Below are 23,699 nucleotides of genomic sequence, written 5' to 3'. Positions count from 1 at the left end.
CAAGAAATATATTCCGTTTTTATATGCTGGACCGATCAGCCGAATCGAATGCAGAAAATACTTTGCTTTCACTTGCTCCTTCGCCTTAAAAAGTAGGATGTTTGTCTGTTTATTTCAATTAGAACTATTCCCTCAGCAATTAAGAGAGTTTCTGCCTCTACATCAGATTTCTGTGTCATCAGAGAATGAGTTATTTGGACTAAAAACTTACAAACATGCGTCTACATATTTGTCTTCAACGATGAAAATCCTTCTTACATTCAATTTTTAATGTTGATTTTTCCACTTTCTAGAATTGTTTATTTTATTGTTATTTTGTATCTGTGTTAATGGTCAGTTTTATTTAGTTTTACCCTGGTTACACCGCATTTTATTGACCATCGTTACGGTAGAGGCCACCAAGGGTCGGGATCCTATTACCAATAATTCACACGCGCTTCAGGCCGTATTTTGGAGGCCCGTATTTGCTTTGAACGTATCCAAAGGATGTAAGTATTCCAAATATAACTTTAACAACTACCAAATTACAATACAATAAAATACCACAATAGAACACACCCCCATGGCTCGGTGGGCGAACTTCTCATACGAACTACCTCAGGCTATCACATCCTCAACCTGCAACATTCCTCAATAAATAAGCGAAATTCTGGTTTTTATTGAGAGACTTTTCAACGATTTTTGATCACTTTTAATAGCAAAGATCTTTCACTCATTTTTTTACAACTTCCATTCTTATTGAAGAAAAGAATAGAGGAAGAGGGGGTTCTAGTTACCAATGCAATGGTCACAGCGTGCCCAGAGATTGAAAACGGGAGACCTGGTTCTAAAAGCAGCAGCATTTAACCTGCTCACGCACTCATCTTCTTAGGGAATATACTATGAGGGGCATATGAGGGGCAACTCCAGAATGATTGACTTCTAAAGCCCTGCTGCTCTCACGCTCTCATCTCCAGAAAGAGTGGAAGAAATCCCGAGACGGACGGCCTGTTGCATTCATTGCCCATCCACGTCTGACACAATTCGCCAACTCATTCATCATTCTTAATTATGACAATTGCAGAACCACCGCACAATGATGATGGGATGATCGGATGATGGGAAAACTCCTCGTTCTCACCTCATGTCTTGGGTCCTCCCAGCTCGTCTCTCGTCTGTTGTCTGAGAAATTAAATGCGGCTCACGTGCCCATTAGCCTTGGTAATGGGAGCTGCCTGTCTGTTCAGCCTGCCCTAGGGCCAAAGGCCACCACTTGATTTGGTCGTTCAATTCATGGCCGACCACTCGAAAGGCAATGCCTTAATTAAGAACCTTCTGGTCTGTAACTGGATTATGCAAACACTCTGATATCCCCCACAGCCACAGAGCCAGAGCCGGCTCGGAAGCAATCAGTCAGGCGAACAGAGAGGTCTCCAGTCTGTGGTGTGGTGTCAAGAAGTGTTCTCAATAATTCCACCTCGATGCGGTTCTGTGGCAAAATGTAATTGAAATGTGACCAAATTATTTTCGAGCTGTCCATACAATTTGTGGCAATTATGACAAGGCCAAGAGAGCAAAATGCTGCATGCTGCCTGTTCAGTATTTGTTTGCGCAGCGGGACATCCATTTCCCAGGTAATGTCATCCACATGCTCTGACAGCTCTAAAGCTTTTCACTTTTCCGTACATTTCCCCAATTACGAATGCCAGACGGCCTGACGCCTTGACAGAGACACAACCCTCGCTGCTTTCTGGGATGGCGGCTATTTTCGGTCCAACAAATGTGGGAAGACCTTGAAAAATTGAGGCTTTGGCCCTAGGGATGGCACAATGGTTCGATATTTTGAAGTTTTATTTAATGATCTTTGGTAGATATTTTGAGAGAATATTAAAATAGGAAATAATCTTAAATTTCTCCATTTCTAGAATAAGTTTCAGCGCCTTCCACTTTATTTTTATTCATTTTTAACCATTTCAAGTCATAGAAAAAATGCCTCGCGTTTTATATATATATTTTTTTTCGATATTTCTGTCGATTTTAGTATCGATTTCTTTCCGCACATTTCTAGTTTTGCTGAACACACAATTTCTGTGTGAAAACAGTTTTGATGTCCAGCTAATTAATTACATAACTATCCCCCCCCCCCCTCACAGTTTTGTACCGCTCTCTCATGCTATCCCCTTCCAATACCCTTCCCTCAGAGACTGTACCCCTCTCTCTCTCTCTCGCTCTGTGTGTACCCCTTTCTCCTGTCGTGCGTAGAGCTACCGCAATTGGATTTATGTGTTAAACGTGATTTTTACACAGTTTTTACACCGTTTTGGGCTCCGAGACCAGAAGCCGAAAGGCAAACACACAAATAAAGTGGAGGCCCTCGGACCCATCAGGGGTAAGTAAACACCCTCACACACTACACACACGCGCGGAGAGGACACCCCATCATGTAGGGAGCCTGGGAAATTATACAAACACATGAAGGATGGAAAAAAGAACCCAGTTCCATTCCCTGGGCCAGTGCTGGTGACTTTTCCACGTTTTTTGTGTGTTTGTTTGTTTTCACCTTGACCACGAGAGACCATGGAAAGCCAGAGGAAAACATGAAAGGAAATTGTGTTAATGATGTTAAACGACAGCCCATACAGACCCCAAGAACCCATTTAAGCGGGCAGTTCTTCCCTATCATTATAATAATTTGAAACACTTTTCCTTTTTAGGTTTTTTCCCCTTTCCTCTAGGGGTTTTGCTTCTACTCTCTTGGCTTTCCTTTTATTCTCTTGGGTTTTTCCTTTCTGAGTGATATGTTAATGAGCTGTCTTGTAATTTTGCTGGAAAACTATGTTTTTAAGCAGTGAAACTTTCCCGCAAGAAGCAACATTTCTCTTCAAGAAATCCCTTCTCCACCCTGTAAAAGAAGAATAATTTTCCCTCTAGAACTCCAGCAAAAAGAAAAGAAAAACTTTATTAATTCCTAGTTTTGTTTCAAAGGCAATTCCCAGCTGTAGTTTTCCGCAAAAGAAAACTTCATCTGCGGCCGAATTGCAGCCATTTTCCCCGACGAAAATTAAGTGCCTGCTGCAGCATTTTTCTCCTTTCAGGCAGATATAAATTCTAAACCATTTGCCAGTACACCTAGTGGTCTCCTCATTGTTGTGGTGTTTCTCTCTCCTGCTAGAGAATTTAGTATGCCTGAGGTCCTCTCTATTATCGGGGCGACAGGTGCTCTAAATCCAGGAGACCAAGCCCCAGGGAGGCACGGCCTCATCGTGTGAAGGCGAAGACTTTCTCCCCTTCAGTGTCTCTCCCATCTGTTGGGGGCTCCCCCTCCTCTCTCCTTGCTTTTATAGGCGAAACGTGACCGTAATAAGCCATTTCACACGCAAATATACACACGCAGCCCATTCGCAGGGAAAAAGAAGCCTCTGCCTCTGGATGTGGTTCTCCTTTCTTCGAGAGGCAGAGAAAGCAAGTGAAATGCGAACGAAAGTGCATTAAATATTTACACAATCAATAAAACATATTTTCGTCTGATGGCGTCTGCCGTTCCTTAGTTTTTTCTATCTCCAGGTGGGGGACCGCTCCTGTCCTTAGCTCCAACCACTTCAAGTGGGGGCGGGGGTTTCCTTTCCTTTGGTTCCTTCTACTAAAAGTCAGGTGTCCTGCAGTCGCGAGGGGTATCGGTGTCTCACAGGAGGTCTCTTCTCCTTGGCTTAATTTTCCTTGGCATTTTATTATTTGCCATCTAAAGTTTTTGCTTTTTCTTTCACGCCTCTTAGCAGGGCTTACATTTTTGAATAATTTACTAAGGCAGGCGTTGGCACACATTTTTCCTTTTTCACATGTTGCTCTGCCCCTCTGCCCCTCTTGTCTGGGCATCTGTCTATCTGTGTGTCTGTATCTTTAGCTGTGTGCTTGTGCTTCTGTGTATCTCTGTGTCGATGGTTTGTTTGTCTTTTGTCGAAGCCTGGCTCCCTGTCTGTCTGTCTGTGTGCTTGCTGGCTGTTCAAATTATGCGTAAGAGTAGCTTGAAAATTGATTTTGATTGGCAAAAAGGGGCTTTAACCCTCGGCTTGGTTTCATTCAGGGAAAAGTTTGCACAAGTTTTACGGAGGCTTCCAGTTTCATTTTAGGGGTTTCTGTAGTTTTCAAAGAACTAATCAGAAAACTAAGTGCTTTTTATGAACTTCCCAGTTGTTTAAATAGTTTTCCTAAAGTCCGCCTTAGGTTACTGTATTTCCTGTTTATTTGAATTAATTTAACTATTTTTTACTCGGAGAAAAAGTATGGAAACAAACTTTATTTGCTGAAAAGTGTTTTTAAAATGTAGTTCTCGAAGAGTGATTTTTCTGGGGAAATTTAACCGTCGGTTAGCTCAAGTTCCTGCTGTTTTTTGCCACGAAAACTATTACCTTTTTATGAACTCCATTTTCCCATTGAAATATTCATAAATTGCTTCTATTGATCCACCATTTAATCTGGTTAAAGCTTCCACAGTGGCTTCCATGGTTCACATGGATAATCGCTTTTACCACTTACTCTGCTGCCTCCTGCCTCCTGCCTGCCTGCCTGACTGCCTCTTCTGTCTGCCTCCTGCCACTGCCATCGCCACTATGGCTGTTCTTTTCCCTTCATTTATTCCACATAATCGGGCATAATGCTTCACATTAATTAAATAGCTTCCAGCTCGCTCGCATTACCCTGCACTGCATTGCACACACACGGCGCACGACACACGGCACTCGAGTCGCGTGTTCGAGTACTCGTACTAGGTATGTCCTTCGTCCATTGTGTCCCTTGTGTGTATGTGTGTGTGTGCGTTAAATAAAGCGCAAGGATGTCAAAGTTAAATGACTGTAAGCTTACCTCGTAATCATAGCCTCTCTTGCTGTCTCTCTATTGCTTTCTTCTACTGATTTTGTCCTCTCTTTCCACTCCTCTCCTTGTCCACTATTCCCTCTCAATATTTTACTATCTATCGCTCTCTTTCTTTTACAGCTGCTCTATCTCTCTCTCTCTCTCTCTCTCTCTCTCTGTGGCAATAGTTGCCCCATCAATTTCGCATCTCACTTTACAGTTTGACAGTCTCTGGCAGCAGAAGCAGCAGCAGCTTACCGTTACCAACAAGCTGTTGCTTCTCTCCCTCTCTCTCTCGCTTTTTGATGGCATTTTAATTAAATTTTAATATCAACAAGAAGGCAATCGCAGCGAACTATCGGCTTAATGAAAGTATAATTATATAATCGAATCCGGCCAATGGATTGACAGCCATAGCTACAACAACCACTGCAGCATTTGCGAATGATTTTATTTGATTTTGGCCATTCGAATCATAAACTTCTCTCTAATTTTATCATATTTGCAAATTGATATCATTTATAATTAATTTATTTTTAAGTAGATTTTTGGCAGCTGATGGAAATGTTATTCAAATGTGAGGTATTTATACAACAGCAAACATTTCTAGAGTTAAGTGATTTCGAGAGAAAAGTTCGAGAAAGTTTTCTTATGTTTGAGGCATTTTTAAAATATAAAACACATCTAATGCCACGAGATACCGTACAATTTATGATTTTTAATTGCTTTGAGAAAATAAAAAGAGTCCAAGTTCTCTTTAGGGACGTTGTACATCCTCTAAATCTTCTATATATCTCAGAAAAATCTCTTTACTTTCTTCTCTACTACAACTTCTTAGCCCCAAATATCACGTATGAAACACATCTAATAACACAAAATACCACAAAAAGGCATATAATCTATGATTTTTTTAAAATTGCTTTAGGCAAAGAAAAAAGATCCAAGTTCTCTTTAGAGACTTTCTCTATTCTCAACTTCATCTATGTTACATATCGTTTAAAAATCTCTTTACATTCCATAACTTTTTAGCCCTTTTTATTAGGTATAAAACACATCTAATGCCACGAGATACCATATAATTTATGACTTTCAATTGCTTTAGGCAAAGAAAAAGAGTCCAAGTTCTCTTTAGGGACCCCTTCCACATCCTCTATATATATCCTCTGTAAATCTCTTCACTCTCTTCTCTAATCCCTCAACTCTAATCCAATAATAAACAGGAGATCCCCCAAACTCTGAACTTAATTTCTCTTCCAACTCTGAGTCAACTTTCGCCCACACAACTTTCCCCAGGAGCTGGCAGTTGCTCGCAGGATAAACAAATTGTGCGACAAGTGCAGTTTTTTTTTGTGTTTTTGCTTCAAAGCTTCAAAAACACTAATAAACCACCTGACGAAACTTTTACGGTTAATGGAAAAAGCTTCAAAACTAACGCAGAAAGCTTCTCGCAGACCGCCCACACAAACGCACACACACACACACGGAGCGAGAGAAATCCAACGCCTCCGCAGCGTGAATCCCACACAGAGAATCAGAGAGAATCCACAGAGAACTCCAACAACATGAATACAAAAAAAAAAAATAAAATCGTACAATTTTTCAATACCAACAATGAGAAAATTAAAGTCCTGCAAATGCATTTTAATTTCATTCTTTTTTCATTTTCAGTTTTTTGTTCCTTTCTCTTGCATCAAATTCGGTTTCTTTTTTTCTCACGTTTTCTCGTATTTTCTGCGATATTTGCACACTGAACGCCATTCACTGATTGTTTGTTTTGCGTGCCTTTTGTGCAGAACAATGGCAGTGCAGATATGTCAGAGGTAGGACTATATATACATACATACATTTACATCTGGCTAAATGTGGAGCCTGCATTTTTCTGCCCGGGAGTTGGGCTTAAAGTTGGCGTAAATTTACAAGCATTTCCAAGCGTAAATATCGTGGGGCAGCGGGCGTGGGGCACAGGTGGAAGCCAGCCATCATGCTGTTCGGCCAATGCAATATATTCCTGTCAAGCTGTGACTCGAATGTTGGCTTAAAACCCACTCTATGCCAGGGCTGCTCCCTCCTTTCCACGCCCCCTTTTCCTTTGGTTTTATGCCCTGAGCAGCACGGACTCCTTGCTGCGGCAGATAGTGGCTTGTAGCTTGCCACGTAGCCGCTTTGACATTACATTGATTGACTTTTGATGTCTGTCCAGGACTACACCATTTTCCATCTCTTGGATGCCGTAAAAATCATGCTACGCTCTTCTTTTCTCTTCTATCCATCTAATATCTAGCCACATCTATCTGTGTTTAGCATTTTCCTTATTTTGTTAGTTCTCTCACGTTCTCTTTTTTGTATACGTTTTTGGGTAATTGTATTGTTATGGCCTATCCCTTCCACCAATAAACCAATAAAATATTCATTCTCAATTAGAGGGAAATGCCCCTGAAATGGATATCCGACAAAAACTGAGTGTAATCATCGTTTTGGCATTGTTTAGTCCAACCTTCCACACATGAAACCTCCTCCCACCTCCATTATGGCCCTATCGCCTCCATGATGGCCTATGCCTATTAGCCTTCTTGGCAGTCCATTGGATACATAAATTATAGAAAGGGAAAATGCCTGGAAAAAGGTCTGGCTGTCTGTATGCCTGCCGTCTGCTTCTACTTTTGTCGGAGGCAGCAGAAGGCTGATTTCATTAACTTGGCTTAATTGCCTTATAAAAGCCTTGTGAATGCGCACAGGAGACACAGGACACGCCACGCCCACTTGACCTACATTCTTGAGAATCAGCTAAAACGACACAATCGAAAAGGGGCAGGGGGATGGGGGCGGCGGAACGATATCCACTTGTGGGCCAGTGCATTCTTTAAAGGATTATGGTTAAAGGAGACCTCGTATTCTTCACGTCACGTAATGCCGCAACCTAGGGAGCAGCAGGTGCTTCACCGAATGCGTGGCATGCCACGCACGTACTCCTCATCGCTGTGGCAGGAATAGGGTTTCCCTTTTCCCTTTTTTTATTGTTATGCTTGTTGCATGCTTGTTTTTTTTTACTTCGACAACAATCTGCCTCCGAGACAAGATGGTTCCTTCTGAGAGATGCGTAATCCAAAAGGAGGATTGTCAGCGGGACAGGAATCGTAAGCAAACGAAGCACTGCTTGTGCTGCCTGCCACCTTGGATGTGTGGCAAGAATGTGTTTCAATTTGTAATCTTTGGGAGAGTACAGATCCTACTAGGAGAAGCATAGCTCGTTTCTTGAGCATTTCGTGGGGGGTTTTCAGGTCTTCAACAGATGCCCTAATCGTTCCGAACTACACTTTCGCCAAGAAATCTCTTAGCGCACACCTTTAGACACTCTCTACTTTTGAAACAACTGCCTATTCATCAAATCTAAGTATTTTGTGCTGGCCCATAATAATCCTGACATCCTCCGCCAATCCTCTGTCAGACAATGGCCCTAAATGACTCTAGAAATCTCTTTTCCCAAAGGGCCATGTCTAAAACACTTCGTCACTCTGCAGCGCTGTACCACCGGAAAGAGTTTTGGCCACGCTTTCAGCTGCAGCTGATTAAGAACAACTCTTTGATATAAATGAGTTGGTGAAAACAAGTCGTCGGCCTGTGGCTGTCGGCACAATTTGTGCGCTTTTTTTTTGCGGTCAAGTAACTTTAGAATTCACCGAGCATTGGGCAGAGCAGAGCATGGTAGAGAGATGGAGATGGATGGATGGATGGAGAAAACAAGTGCCAAAACAAGTGATGAAAGAAAAAGCGCACATGAAAGGGAATTCTTGAGAGTGTTTCTAAGCCGATTTAATGCCATGGTTGCTGGAGTGTCTGGTCTGGTGTCTGTGGAGTGGAACCACAAAATGCTATAACAATTTTCAAGCTAATTTTGTTTCGCTTTTCGTTCGCTGGCAATGGCACTTTGATTAGCAGTGCGATGATGAGACCAGTAGCTTGTCGGTTTCTCAATTGTGCCCGCTGCCCGCTGCCTGTTGCTCTTGCATCCCCAAAGACGATGATGATGGTGGTGGCCAGTCCGCAGGCCATGTGGGATAGCCAACCACCTCACTCTCTTCAGCAGCTGCATCCAACGCCACATCCAATCTCTTGTCTCTGTGGTTTTGGCATCGCTTCTTAATAAGCCATCACATCCCCAGACATACCAGGGACGAGGACAAGGACGAGGATGACTCTGACGCTGATGATGAGACAAGGGCCTCGGTTTAGCAGCTGGTTTAAGGCGAAAGCCCCAGTTAATGCCAATATTTTACTCAACATCTAAGGCCTTTAAGCGACCACTCCAAGGCGGTGTGTGCAGGGAAAGCAATACATTTTCCGTCTTATTAGCATTGGAGAGGGTGTCGGAGGGTGTAAATATTCAAGTAGTTCTAAGGAAAAGCCACTTGGTGTTGGGATTTTTGGTTTCAATAATTGCTTGTATTTTTGGAATTATTAATAGATTTGGAGATCTAAACTTCCTTCTTCCATCTTTCCCTGCACAAGCCCGCTTAAAAATCATCTGAAATCTCTGTAAATTCCAATCAAATCCCCTAAATATCCAACAAAATCAAAGACAAGCCTCATTAAAGCTTAAACAGCTATTACTTTGAACTACTTACAAGACCCCCTATAGCCCCTCCTCCGCTCCCTCAGCTACATCTACCAGCCACAACTTTCACACCGCTCACCGGGTGGCAAACTTAATCAATCAAATCCCGTAAAGATACTCGCAGATTGATGGATTGATTGCCCGCCGATCAATGCGAGGCGGAACGAAGGCACGCGCTCTAATTGGGGACGTGCTTTTGGGACCCGCAGAGAGCGGAGCGTTACAACCATTTTATTTGGACGATTTACGAGTATTTTTATGTGGTTTTTCGGTCACCTTCTCTCCCAGCTGTTCAGCTATTTAGCTGTTTGTTTTTCCTCCCAACTTCCGCTGCTGCTGCTGCTGCTGTTTAGGGAAATGTTTCGCATTTAATGAGCTCTGATTTGAATTTCAGTTTGGGGTTTGATTTATTTTCAGAGGACCGGACCGTAGCCCGCATTGAAATGGAAATTGAAAAACCGAGTTACGCTATTTATTTATTCTGTTTTTTTTTTTGTTAACCTTGAAAACACGCTAGAGCGTATCGGCTGGGGTGGGATCTCCACTGCTGATCTCATTTTCGAGTATTGGCGGCTCCATGAGTCAGGCGGCGTATAAATTTGGTTTAATTTTCCAGCGATTGCATTGGGAGTTGGCTTTGGGAATTTATTGCCAAAACGAATCAGAAAACAAATGCTTTCCTGATTGCCTTGAGGCGGCAAATATGTCGGAAATACTAGTCGGAAACAAAAAATACATAGAGTATTAGTGTGGCTTTGTCAGCCGCGACATATGTGTATATCACTATAGAAAAAAACAAATACAAACAGTCCACGCAGTAGAACAAAGTCCCGTTGTTCTATTCTGCATGCAAGTGTGTTGTTTGCATTTTCCTGAGAGCCCAAGAGCATGAGATCAAGAGAGCAAGAGAGCCAAAGATCGAGAGAGCGAGTGGGTTTGTAGGCTTAGGTGCATTATTGTTGTTGCTGCTGACAGATCAAACAAAATTGAGAGTGACAATGTTCCGAACATGATCGGACACGCAAAAAGAGAGCAGAGAGGGAGAGACGGATTAAGGCAGCACCTGACAATTGAAGCTTCACTGCGGTGCTCAAGGTAGAATATACAGCACAGAGCATGCGAATAGCGACTTATTTAAAAATGATTGTATTATTATTATTGTATGTACATATGTTCATATATTCTTATTATTGTAGGTATATTATTATTACTATATTATATATATAAATGCATGGCGGAGCCCAAATGCATGAATCGAGAGAAGAGTATATTCTCATACACACATGCATATGTACATATGTACACGTACTTATCCTTACATTGTACATATGTACAAATATAAATAGAGATGGCATTGTGGCGATCTAAAAGGAGATATACTATTATATTTATTTGTAACTGAACGATTTTTACCTATGCATTTTAGTATGCCATTTACTCTAACATTTCCTTGAATCTAGATTCTTATATAATATCCATATTAATTTTCACATTTTTATTCATTTCCATAAATTTTTAATACAAATCTTGCACGTTCGGATATCATGGAAAATTTCTCTGGGAAAAGCTGCAGTATATGTATGAAAATTTATTTTAAGATACAGCTAATATTTAAGTCAATTTTTTTTTCTGAGTGACTAGAAAACAGCATTATCTTCAACTAAAAATCTCAAAAAATCCTTCGAATGACAATTTTTTAAGGTCATCTTTGGTAGAGATAGGTCATATTTGGTAGTTCCCCTTAAATCGGAAAAGTCATAGAAAACTGCTTTTCTGTTATTTTAGAAGAGAATATCATTGTCAAGGCCCTCCCACCATATCAATTTCTCTCTCGTTTAATACATTTCCAATCCCTCGTTGACTTTCATTACCTCATCCCCATACATGTCGAATGTCCTTCGTATTGCCATTAATTTAAAACTTTATTTGTGGTGCAACCTTCAGCTCTATTTTTACCAAGGATATGCAAAAGCGGCTGATCGTAAACACGAGACACGTGCATCTTTGAAAATGTCATCGAAACGTGAATACGGAAAATGGAAGATGGAAAATGGAAAATTAAGAGCCAGCAAAACAGGCTTTGAATAGAGAATAAAATGCATCAGCAGGTAGGATGCCCGGGACACACTTCATGGACACACACATATGTAAGAAAGGTCATTGTGGGGTGGAGGAGGGCTTTGTGGGCCCTATGTGGGCGTGGCAGTGGGCCAACAAAGAGCATGTACAATCATCAGGCAGATAAAAAGCCATAAAAAGCAGAAGCAGCAAAAGCACGGAACCAACACGGAAACAAATAAAAATCAACAGGATTAAATATGCAACCGTCCACACACACCCACACACCTATACACACACACACACACACACCTACTCTCCTCCTCTTTTTCTCCTCCTATGTTTCGCCATCTCTTTCGCCTCTGCCTCTGACTCTGCACGGGGCTTAGCCTTGTGCCTTTCCTTCCGCCTTTCCTTCCACCTTTCCTCCTGCCTTGATGGGGGTTTGGGCTTGGGGTTGCGTCTGCTGCTGTGTGGCGGCCAATCTGTTACATTTTGTCATGGCATTTTCCATGCAACGTCTTCGTGCCACACACTCTCTTTCTCTGTCTCTGTCTCTGCCTGCCTGTATCTGTGTGTGTTTGTGTGTCCTTCGCACGTTTTACCTTCAGCTGAGGCTGTGGCAATGTGACTGCCATGGCTATGGAGCTGCTGCTCATGTAACACCCAGCCCCAGGGGCAGGCACACAGGCAGGCGGAAAATTCAACAAGTTCGGGGCCGAATGTTGGGCAATCGAATGTCAGTTACCGCGTAACAGAGCTGGCAATCGAAGGGGGAATAGTGGAAGTTATGAATGATATTCCCTGTTATGTTCGAGTCGACTTTTGGCGGACTTCAGGCCAGGAAAGATGTCCATCAAAAGACCTCTCTCTGTGTGTGGCTTATGGCCTTAGTAGTGTCTTACGAAGAACATTTTCGGTAGAGGATGATTTCCCCACAGGGGATTTGAAAACCCAATGAAAATTGTCTTCAAAGACAGCTCTTTCCTTGTGCTTTTTGGTCTGAAACGTGAATAGTGTCCCAGAGGAATGTCTCCTATAGAAATATGATCCCATAAGGGAGATGTCCATAGATATTTGCCTTTAAGCAACCCAGCCAAGAACGGTATTAATTTGAGGAATGTTCCCTCTAACCCTCTGCATAAACAGTCTCTCCCCCTGCCCATACAACCCGCCACCAAATGTCCGAATACCCACCAAAAACAAGTACTTTTAACCATTTCCGCTGGCCATCTTCCATCTTTCTAGACACATCTTAAAAATTTATTATCCACTTTATGCAGGAAGCGGATGGGTCCTCTCCACGGACTCACCCCAGCAGACGAAAAGAAATGGCTTCTGAAATATTTAAACTTTTTTACAATTAAAGCAGAAGCATTGGGAAAGGAAATGTAGAAAATGTACAGGAAATACTACGAAAACGTGCAATTGCAACATGTGTTGTGCACTACATCCTTGAGCTTTCCCGATTTGAAATGGAATTTCCTCTTAGCTTTCAGGATTGAAGAGGAATTTTCTTATCCTGTGACTGAAAATTGAATTTTTGCCACACGCCAGAGACATTTATTCGAAAAATATTGCAAAGAAATTGAAATAGAAATAGAACTGGTTTCTTGTTTGTTTTTCCACTCGTTTTCCCCCCACACTTCACACACACACAAACATAATTTTAAACGTTTTTTCCGCCCTACTGTTCCACTCTCTATTTCTCTTTTTTTTCCACTCATTTTCCCCCCACTCCCCACATTCTCCCCTCTTTCCCGCTGATTGCTAACCATGTTAAATGCCATTTTGCCACACGTGGCAAGGTTAAAAGACCAAGCGCCATGGCGGCCATGCCTCTCAGAAGCCAGAAACCAGAAGCATTTTCCCCCACTTTCCCGCCCATTTTCCGGTCGCCACGTAAGTGAATTATCCCCGCATTTGACGCATTTCCATTTCGAATATCGCATTCGTACAACATGACGTATGAGTGATATTCCATCCGTAGATTTTCCTGTGAAAATTGCATTTGCTGAACACCATTTTGAGGGGGTTGGAAATGGGCTGGGAAGTGGAAAACCTTGCTGCTAGGCTGCAGATAATTAGGGAAATTCAATGACACCACCACCACCAGGAGAAGCAGGAGGAGGAGGAGGAGGAGGAGAAGCACATGAAGGAAGCAAAGGATTCGATAATGAAATGCCATTGAAGAATCAATGAGGCGGCGGTAGAGAGTACTCTCAAATATTCAAATGTCAATCGGTTATGGCAGATGGTTTCCTTTGGGGGTCCTAGGTTGAGAGCTTTTGGTAAGGGAATATGTTTCATAGATCTTTAAGTTAATAATTTTCAAAGTAAAGGTATGATTTGAATGGCTTTAAGAATTTCAGCAGTTGCTCCTTCTGGCAGTGTCCTTCTATTGGACATAAATGGAAGCCAGGAATGATGGGTTTTCCATCCATTGGAGCGTCATTGTTCATCCTACAAATGTCCTTCCATTTTAATAGGAGTTCAATCTATTTCTGAGGGTAACGGCCTTCTTCTTCAATGGAGAAACAATGCAAATGGAATATCCTTCCCCCTCTCAAAAGGAACAATGCAGCTGCAGTGCCCCTCTCCTCCCCCGAAGAACAATGCCATACCGTTCGATAACTTTAGATTGAGATAAAGGTAAGCTTCTTATCGAATTTGCATGGCAGCGCTGACAATGGGGTGTTCGTCCCATCCGTTTTGGCCATCAATTTTAAGGCATTGTTCATCTTCCAATCATTTTCCATGCCAATTTGTTTCATAAATCTTTCATTTCAAAAGCTGAAACTGTTCCAAATGCTGCATTTGCTCTGGCCCCTCCCCTTCCTCTGCTCTAAAGTACAGAGAGTTTTCCCAGGGAAGTCCTTTCATTGTTCGCACTGCAATTTGTGTCCTCTGTTGCTGCTTGTTTTCCGATCAAAAGCTCACGTACTCGACTCGCACATCAATTAGTTTTCTAAACAATGCAAAAGGATTAAAGATCCTGAAGGCTTGAGCTTTGATTGCCACCTGAAGATACACATGCAACACATGCCACATACAAAAGCGTTGCATGTACACATGTAAATTAATTTAATTTCCAAGACAATGCACACAAGGCTCCTGCTGCCTTCCTTCTTCGTCCTTCCTTTCCTCATTTCCTCCTTTCTGATGCTGCTGCTGCAAATTGCTATAAATTTCCACCTTCCTGCCCAAAAAAAAGAGGCGTGGCCTGGCGGTGCTGCTTCCTGTGGGCGTGGTTCCGGGCAATTTAACACCTTGGTTGCCCGCGCAATAATTTTGCGGTTAGGCCGCAAACATTTCGCATATCAATCATACGCCCCGTTAGCCAGCAAGTGCAAAAATCGTTCAACATGGCTGAACTTTGACCTGTGCCCACTACAGGTGCCCCCCTCCTTCCTCCCGCTTTCCCGACTATTTGTGCTGCTGACAGCACAACTTGCGATATTTTTACAGTGGTTTAATCAGTGAAAAGTGTGGGAAATGTGCGGCTTTCCTTCGGGGGCTACTTACAGTTTTCAATTTCGACTTTTACTTCCAGTCCTTCAGAGAGGCTTCAGCGGGGACGAGAGCGGGGAGAGGGTCAGTCCTGCAAGATGAGAGTAACAGAATTTGCATAAATTTAATAAAACACGAATTAAATTTTGTCAAAATGGCACGGCCAAAGAGGGGTGGTGAGGGAAGAGGAGGCAGTGTGGCCCGTGGGCCATTGTCAACGACATTGTCAAAAGTGTATAATGAAAATGTATGCGCGGAAAATGTGCGGAAATCGAGCGCATCCCTGAAATTTCACTGCTGATGAGGGTCGAGTGGTGGAAACGGGGAGAATCGTTGTAGCAAGGGAGATGGAGGAGGGGTGGCATTGAAATAGTTTCGAAAATATTCAACAGAGGAATGTGCGCCCGCTCTCTACTGCACTTCGTTCTGCCATAAAGCCCTTCAACTGTAATTGTATCTGTATCTTTAGCCCAACTAGCGCCAGAGAGCGGTTTTTGGTATTTTTAGAGATGTGCGGGGTATTCCGGTAGAACACTACTAAATCTACACAGAATCTCCAAATGTACTTATCATCTATCTGCTTTAAGTTCCCAAAGCTTCAAGACATACTCTGGGACACTCTGCTGTCAAAGGTTCTTGGACAAGCTTCGAGACTGTATTCTGGAAACGACTCCTCCAGAGCTGCAGCCTGCAGACCAAATATGCTTTGCTTTTCCTAGACCTTTCCCAGAATCCTGACTAATCTCCTGCATGGACAGATTCCTCTACAGACTACAAGCTCTTGACTCCAGCAGACTCCTAGACTGCGGCAGCCTTCTAGACTTTGTTCTGGGGAAAAATTTGCACAGGTTTCTACAGAGAGAGACTCCCCAAACAATTCCGAGAAACATATTCTAAATAGCAAGGACAGATCCCAGTACAAACATCCTGCACGTCTGACGTTGCGGATTACAACAGCCAACACCCAAAAAAGGTTTTGACCACAACTGTGTGACCGACGTTGCCCAGTCCCGACTCCAGTCCGCTGCTTTGGGCCATAAATTAGTTATGCTTCATGGCTGCAAGCACAGGATATACCCAGAGATCTACCTCGGTGCTGGAGCAACAACGAGGACTCCTGCAATAAATCACGAATCTGTCGCTGCCTGCGGACTGGACTCCCTCCAGAACTTTGCTGCTTTCGGAGGCAGTTGTTGTGACAACAGTTCTGTGCTCTGCTCTGCTCTGATGCCGCCGGAGGATCAGAAGCCCGGGAATCCCTCCAATGCAAATTACGTCGAGTCGAGTCGAGTCCTTTTGTTTGAATGCAATAGCGCTTCACCTCATCCCCACACAAACATTTCTGATGATTACTCGGTAACTTGTTATTTCATTTGTATTTATTCCAGAAATTACTTCAGCCTCCGTTGGATGTTCTTCTCTGAAAAGACGAGGGTATATCCACTTTCACGGACGCCATGCATGCTCTTTTCCACAGGCTATAGACATTTCGGCAGGTTCTGGGACCTTTCCACAGTCTCCAGACTTTTCCACAAGCTACACTCTGCAGAATTTTCTTCTGCTTTTGAGCCAAGCGTAGAAGGGTAGCCAAAAGCATCTCTTGACAAAAAGTTATCTTTCCTCTTGATTTAATATGAAATATTTCACAGAATGCCAGCAGGAAAAAGGCAACAAAAAGCAGGAAAGAGCATAATACTGCCGTACTTCTTCTCCTAAATGGTTAAAAGGATGTTGTTTTTTTTCCTCACATAAATGGCTAAAAGTTGCTTCTGTAGAGTGTGGAAAATGGCTTGGAGGGGTGCGTAGCCAAGATTTATTTCAAAGACAAAAAGAGTTGACTTGAGAGATTTGTTAAGCTGTTATCTTGCGGAAGGAGAAGTGGCATAAATGTATCTTCTTCTGTTCGTGTATCTAGATAGAAGTCGAGAGCAATCAACAGGTGACTCGGAAACCGTTCAAGCCCCAAACCTTCCCTACAGAAGGAACTAGTAGATAATAAACACTTTCTTTCATATTCTAGCCATATCCTTATAGGCCACAAATGTATCGGAAATGCCCAATTCCAATGGAAATTTGATTGCAAATAATAACTAATCCAGAGTTAAACTGCTTTTCCTTCTTCTAGCCCTCTTTTACTCCTTTTTCTAGCCATCTCCTTAGCTAAAATGCACTCTCAGACAAGTAATCAAAGAAACCCAATCATAATTGAAATATAATACAGAAAGACCCTCAAGAGAGAGACGGGCCCTCGCTCTATCCATCAGCATATCCCTCCCATCTATTGGTTATTCAATACTTTTGCAGAAGCTTTACTTACGGCTAACAAATTGCTCAACATTTGTACGCTTTTAGCGCTTTTGGCCATTGTCGTCCCCAAAGGACCAAGAGGAGGTCGCAGGACATGGCAAACCCAATTTAGTTGGCAACTTGTCTTCAATCGGTAGGGATTCGGATTCGATTCGGGCACTTTCGGGCCAAAAGTTGTGGCAGGGTAGTGTGTCTTTTGTTGGCCAAGAAGTTATTGTTATACCCAGGACACACGGAAATACAAAAGCAATCAGGATGCAAATGCAATTGGGGAGAGCAGCGGAAAGGAACCCCCCAGACGGCAGAGCAACGGCGAGCAACCCCCAAGAAGGGGGAAGGACGAAAACCAAGGAGAGGAAAGAGACGCAGGAGAAGCAAACCTCGAGGAAAGCCAAGAGACGGAGGAGAAGGAATCCTCGACGAAAAGCGAGTGCTGTACCAATGGAAAAGGCAAACCGATAGGGGGGGCTGACAAGGTGGTGGTGATAAATATTGAGCACAATAAGCCACTGAGAGACCCGCAAGCGTTTCCACTTTGGAGTGTCATTGATGCAAGGCCCCTCACCCACCCCCTGACCACCCAACGAATAGAATGCAACGCTCTTTCATTCAATTTCATTTCTTCACTTTGGGGATTTTATATTTTCTGTGGGGGAGGAGCAAATGGCTGAGGACCTGCTTCATATCCTGTAATTTATGGATTGATTGTTGGTATCCGAGTGATGGATGTCATCTTCCAACAAAGAAAATTACTCCAGGGGTTCGTTCTGTGTTGACCCATTCCATAAGACGCTGGATGTTTTATTTTGGGCATAGAAAGGATCCATTTTGATATTTTTTCGATTAAATCTGTTTTAATCTGTATTTATCGTTTTTTTTTTATTTTCTATCGACGTGTGATTTGAAATCTATGGATATTTTGATCGACTTGCATCTATTCGAATCGATTTTTTTAGATTTCCAGGTTATTCATTTTTATACCCGATACTCAAAATGAGTATTGGGGTATATTAGATTTGTGGTAAAAGTGGATGTGTGTAACGTCCAAAAGGAATCGTTTCCGACCCCATAAAGTATATATATTCTTGATCAGCATCAATAGCCGAGTCGATTGAGCCATGTCTGTATGTCCGTCTGTCCGTCTGTCCGTCCGTCCGTCTGTCCGTCTGTCCGTCCGTCCGTCTGTCCGTCCCCTTCAGCGCCTAGTGCTCAAAGACTATAAGAGCGAAAGCAACGATGTTTTGGATCCAGACTTCTGTGATATGTCACTGCTACAAGAGTATTTCAAAACTTTGCCCCGCACAATTCCGCCCCCACAAAGGGCGAAAATCTGTGGCATCCACAATTTCGACGATACGAGAAAACTAAAAACGCAGAATCGTAGAAGATGACTATATCTTCTAGAGTGCAAAATCTGAACCAGATCATATAATTATTATAGCCAGAATCAAGAAAACAATTTCATTTTTCCTCGCCCTGTCTCTCTCTAACACACACGTAGCATAGGCGGCTTTGCTTAGAGTAAAACATTAGCGCCTAGATCTCGGAGACTATAAAAGCTAGAGCAACCAAATTTGGTATCCACACTCCTAATATATCGGACCGAGACGAGTTTGTTTCAAAATTTCGCCACACCCCCTTCCGCCCCCGCAAAGGATGAAAATCTGGGGATATTCACAAATCTCAGAGACTATTAAGGCTAGAGTAACCAAATTTGGTATCCGCACTTCTGTTAGATCTCACTATAAAACGTATCTCAAAATTTCGCCCCACCCCCTTCCGCACCCACAAAGGACGAAAATCTGTTGCATCCACAATATTGAGGATACGAGAAAACTAAAAACGCAGAATCATAGATAATGATCATATATATCAGATTGCTAAATCTGGATCAGATCAGATCATTTTTATAGTTGAATAAATCAATTTGCAGTGGCTACGCAGCGCCCGACGTCACGCTCAGACTGATTTTCTGTCTTTTTCGCACGCACTCCTTGTCGTGTCGTTTAATATTAGCGGCGTCTGCCGGAGGAGAGCCATACTGACTTAGTATCGGGTATAACTGTAGAGTTGCGGTCTCCGCAGCAACTCACAACGTTCCCCCTCGTTGTATATCTTTTTTTTTATATATTTCTTTTTTTTTGGGCTATTTAATCGATTTTTAAGTGGAATTTTTTTTTAATTTTATATTGAAAAAGTGTTATTCCCAATATTTGACTTTCTTTATATAAAATATCGAAATGTCCATGGAAAATCATTCTAAAATCGATAACATTCGTTATTTTTCCCGCTCCCCAACATGGGGTATTCCATATTCCACAGCTGAATGGCTTAACCATTTGTTCAGCTGCTGCTTGCTATTTTCGTTGCACTACTCCTCTCCTGAAATATAAAACAAAAGACAAAGAGTCGGCAAGGACAATGCCAAAGCCTCCAGCGACACGAGGGGGTCTGGTCTGCCTTTTGCAACCGGCTGGCCTGCGAGGCTGTTGCATTGATGTTGCATTGAAAGCGGAGGCGAATGGCAAGGTCACGCCACATGCCACACACACAAAAAGTACAAAATATTGAGGGGCAAAAAGTAAAAGGGATAGAGCGAAAATATATACATGAGCAGCATAACAAAATACTACACAGAAGAGCAGGCAAAAACAGAGGCAAAATTCAGAGGAAACCGAAAAAAAAGAGGAGCATGAGAGTGAAAATAAAGAGAGGCGGAAGCAGAGGCAGAGGCAGAAGCAAACAAAACACTGGAGGAATGTGAAAGCGGGGCAATAATGAAGGCACGCACATAAACCAGCCGCGCCGCACCGGATGTACCAAAGGACTCCCCATGCCGGCCATGCGGCTGCGGTGGCGTATGCGTAACGCGTGCCCGAAACAAAGTTTCGTCCTTCTGCCCTGCTGTTTTCCCAAAATTTTTCCTCTAAATTTTGTGTACAAATTGAAAGCAAACAAGACAATTTTTCTGCCCTACTCCCTCTCCAAACAGGTAATCGGAAAAAGTTAACTAGAGGCAAAAGAGAAAAACTTTTTGAGGGGTCACCAGCAGAGAGCTGGTCGGTCCATTACATTGCTTAAGCGATCTTAATTATCATGAGAATGGTTTGGTGTGTTTCTCAGGGGGCAAAGAAAAATAATAACAATATTAATACACGCAAATATTTGTTTCGTTCTTTTGTTACACGCTGAAAATGAAATGTTGGCCATTAGGTTGCACCAACAGAGAGGAGAACCAAAGCCATCCAAAGAAAACAGTAGAATGCGGCGTAAGGAGGGAGGAGTAAAGAGTGGAGTCTGCATATAGAGTGGCAGTACGAGTGGTCGTAATCGTATGTGTAGCAATTGTTGTTTGCTTTTCTCTCTCTCTTTCTTGTGCGAATCGAGCTGACAAACAAGCACTCTTGGCCACTCACTCGCTCACTTGCTCGCTCCCACTATTGTTGGCCCATGAATTATGCACTTTGTCGTGAGAAGAATTCACCGACATGGTTTGCATTCAGTGTTGGGCAATGCCTTCATTGTTGCCAGTGCGGTGCGTGCGTCTGTGGGAACTGTACTTATTTCTTGGGAAATTGCAAATATCTTAAGATTTCTTCACTCTATTTTCTGCGAATTCTTGTTTATCATATAGATGTTGAGAGTTGGTCCTTAATTCTCTTATGACACGAATTGCAGTGTTGGACAATGTCTTCGGACAAAACTGTACTCTTTTTAGGCCATGGATGGACATTAAAGCATTTTTAAGGCTTCCCTCTCTAGATCTACTGCCCATTAAAGCGCCTTTCTGTCTATTATTTTTTTTTAAAATTATCAATTAGTAAGGTATCCACAACAAGAAATGCAGTGTATGATACGGTTTTAAATGGGACTCTACTTATTCTATAGAAAAAGATCTCCATTTCTGCTTTGTAGCGATTTGTTTTCTTAATCGATTTGCAATTCCTTTAATTTTTATGAATTTACCTTTGGTTAAACTAATTTTGTATTCTCTCAACATTTTTCAGTGCTTTGTAGTGTTTTGATAGCTCTATGTCAGATCTGTAGTCATTCCAAAGAGAGAATCTCTAGTCCTACCTTTCTAAAAGCTCTTCATAAACATCTGCTACCATTACAGCCTTTGCCTGCTCATTATTTCGATGATATAAACACTTTCATTCTTTTAAGATGCATTTTTCAGTTTTGTTCAATGTTTAATTATTCTGTGAGAGCTAAAGTAAGCAGATAATAGCTTATTTTATCTTTATGCTTCTATTTTATCTCAGTTGAAGCCCTTTTCTGTTGATTTTCATCAACATTCAGAGGATAAACTACTTGTCACTATATTACAACTCAGATTTCAGTGTTGCGCAACTCTATAAGAAGAATAACTCTCCTTCCATGAGTAGCATCTTCATTCCTACCTTTCTCGTGCTTCCTTTGCCCAAACATCTCCCAATTATAGCACTCTTCCCACCATTTCCTGCCGTGTCATCATCATTATCCAACTTTTCGCTCGTTTTACGGTATTACAAGGCAACCAAAAAAAAAAAAAAAAAAATACCTTTTACCAAGGACCAAGACCCTGACCAACGAAAAACCTCCACTTATACCACGCTCTAGGTGCTCGGGCCGAGCCTTCATTTCATTCAAGGAGCAGCAGCAGTAGCGGCAGCGCCAGCAAGGAACATAAGGAGCAGCGGTGGTGGCACAGGAATTCCGGTGTAGCAATCAGCAGATTGTATGACAGTCTGGCTTTCATTTCCCTATTTATTCAACAAGTTTCTATGCGAGCGAAAAGGAGAGAGAGAGATAGAGACAGAGCCAAACTAAAGGACTTGACAGCCCAAGGACTAGGGCTCTCCTGTTGGGAAGTGGGGAACAGGCAGGACCTTCGGGCAGTTTTATGTCCTTATAATCACATATATATTTCTCTTCCCCTCAGAGTCTCTCGCTCTCTCGCTGGCATTCGATTTGTTTGGCATTTGTTGCATGCCTCAAGGACATGCCTCTGACTTTTGATCCTTTTATTTTAGTGGCATTTATTTTGTCACATGTTATTCCAGGTCATGGAATGTGCCACACGTTATCTATGTGTGTGTGTGTGTGTATTCCCCGACCCAAGAAGTCCTGTTTAAGTCCTGTAAGAGCGTGTTTATTTGCTTGGGTCCTACATCCTTCCATTTCTCCTTCTCCGCCTCTCGCTCTGTGTGTTTCTGTGCCATGTTTTTGGGTCTGGCTTAAAGGTATTTGCCCCGTTGCGGCACGTTATCGAAGGCGAGCAGCAGGCAGCATACCCCCTAATTGGGGCAAGGGTTTCCCAACGAAAGATTGCGTGCGTGTGTGTGTGCGTATGACAAACCTCATTTCATATTTATTAAATTTGTTCCTCGGGCTCGCTCGCTCGGGTTTTATTTTCATTTGGCACGTACCTTCCGCTACAACGGTACTCCGAAGCGAAAGCTAAATAAACATTGCAGCAGCAGCAAGTGTTGCTTTGTTTTTGATACACTTCCTCCATGTGGCATGGGGCAGGCATGAGACGCCGCTTGCCCCCAGAGCATCTCCAAGTATTAGAATGGTATGGTTTTTCTTGCTTGAGGAATATATTCAACGCTCGTCGGAATATTTATTGTTTGTGTGCTCTTTGGGTTTCGGTTTTAATAAAGGAAAACAATTGCATTTGATTTGGTTACATTATTTCGTGTTTCCTTTTCTGTTTCTGAGAGTTATTCGATTTATTTAAATGAGAATTTATACAGGATAATTATATTATGGAAAAAAAAACAAGAAATTTAGAAGAAATGTATTTACAGTAGACAAATGGTTTTGCCACCATTTAAAGTTTTTTAGATGCAAAAAATTTATTGAATTTTTGTTGTTTTTTTTAGATTTGTATTCAAAATTTATATGGCAGATGGGGTTTCGTTAAATATACCAAAGTACACCTCGAAATCAGTAAACCGAAGCAAAGGGATCATTTAAAATCAAATCTAATATGTTAATAAATTATTATATTAAATATATCATTAAAATAAATACTATACCTTTAAAAATGCCAAATTTGAGATTTATTTATGTATCCATTTACCAGATAGTCAACAACAAAATTACAGAAATAATTTTCTAGGTGGGGACTCAATCAAACCCAGGAAAACGTCGAATTTTACTGAACAACAAAAAACCAAACTTCTAAAACTACTTATCACCATAGTTTATGCTTTTTACACATTTAAAAACTTTAATTTAGGCATTTATCATTTATCTAAAATCTCTGACATCAAGATATATGTTTCTCCAAGGAGCATTTGAAACTTTTGTAAGGGAAATCGCCTTGACTTAAAGGCTTAAACTCTTTTTGGCTTTGGCTTAAACTACACCTGACACACACACATAAATCCCC

The 23,699-nt window shown here is 42.0% G+C and overlaps 1 protein-coding gene and 1 long non-coding RNA gene across 3 annotated transcripts in view; one reads left to right on the top strand and one right to left on the bottom strand.

Annotated features, from left to right (window-relative positions):
- The window catches only part of LOC108163099, a 78,368-nt gene that overhangs the window by 7,176 nt on the left and 47,493 nt on the right, over window positions 1-23,699 (bottom strand). Inside the window, exon 2 of the mRNA XM_033392629.1 lies at window positions 15,026-15,101. The gene's annotated coding sequence lies outside the window, so the exon portion shown is untranslated. The remainder of the gene's footprint in view (window positions 1-15,025; window positions 15,102-23,699) is intronic.
- On the top strand, window positions 105-23,273 carry LOC117188619. 2 transcript variants are annotated; one of them, XR_004472735.1, is made up of 3 exons: window positions 105-488; window positions 11,387-11,550; window positions 23,188-23,273. It is a non-coding gene; the product is annotated as an uncharacterized LOC117188619 (long non-coding RNA). The 2 variants fall into 2 exon arrangements; XR_004472733.1 differs by lacking the exons at window positions 11,387-11,550; window positions 23,188-23,273 and adding exons at window positions 1,360-1,613; window positions 1,689-1,884 and having other exon boundaries at window positions 199-488.

This window comes from Drosophila miranda, chromosome 4 (assembly GCF_003369915.1).
Source record: "Drosophila miranda strain MSH22 chromosome 4, D.miranda_PacBio2.1, whole genome shotgun sequence".
In the NCBI taxonomy this organism is placed as follows: Eukaryota; Metazoa; Arthropoda; class Insecta; order Diptera; family Drosophilidae; genus Drosophila; species Drosophila miranda.
The sequence above is the reverse complement of the archived record's forward strand: the minus strand, read 5'-3'. Positions and strand labels throughout refer to the sequence as shown.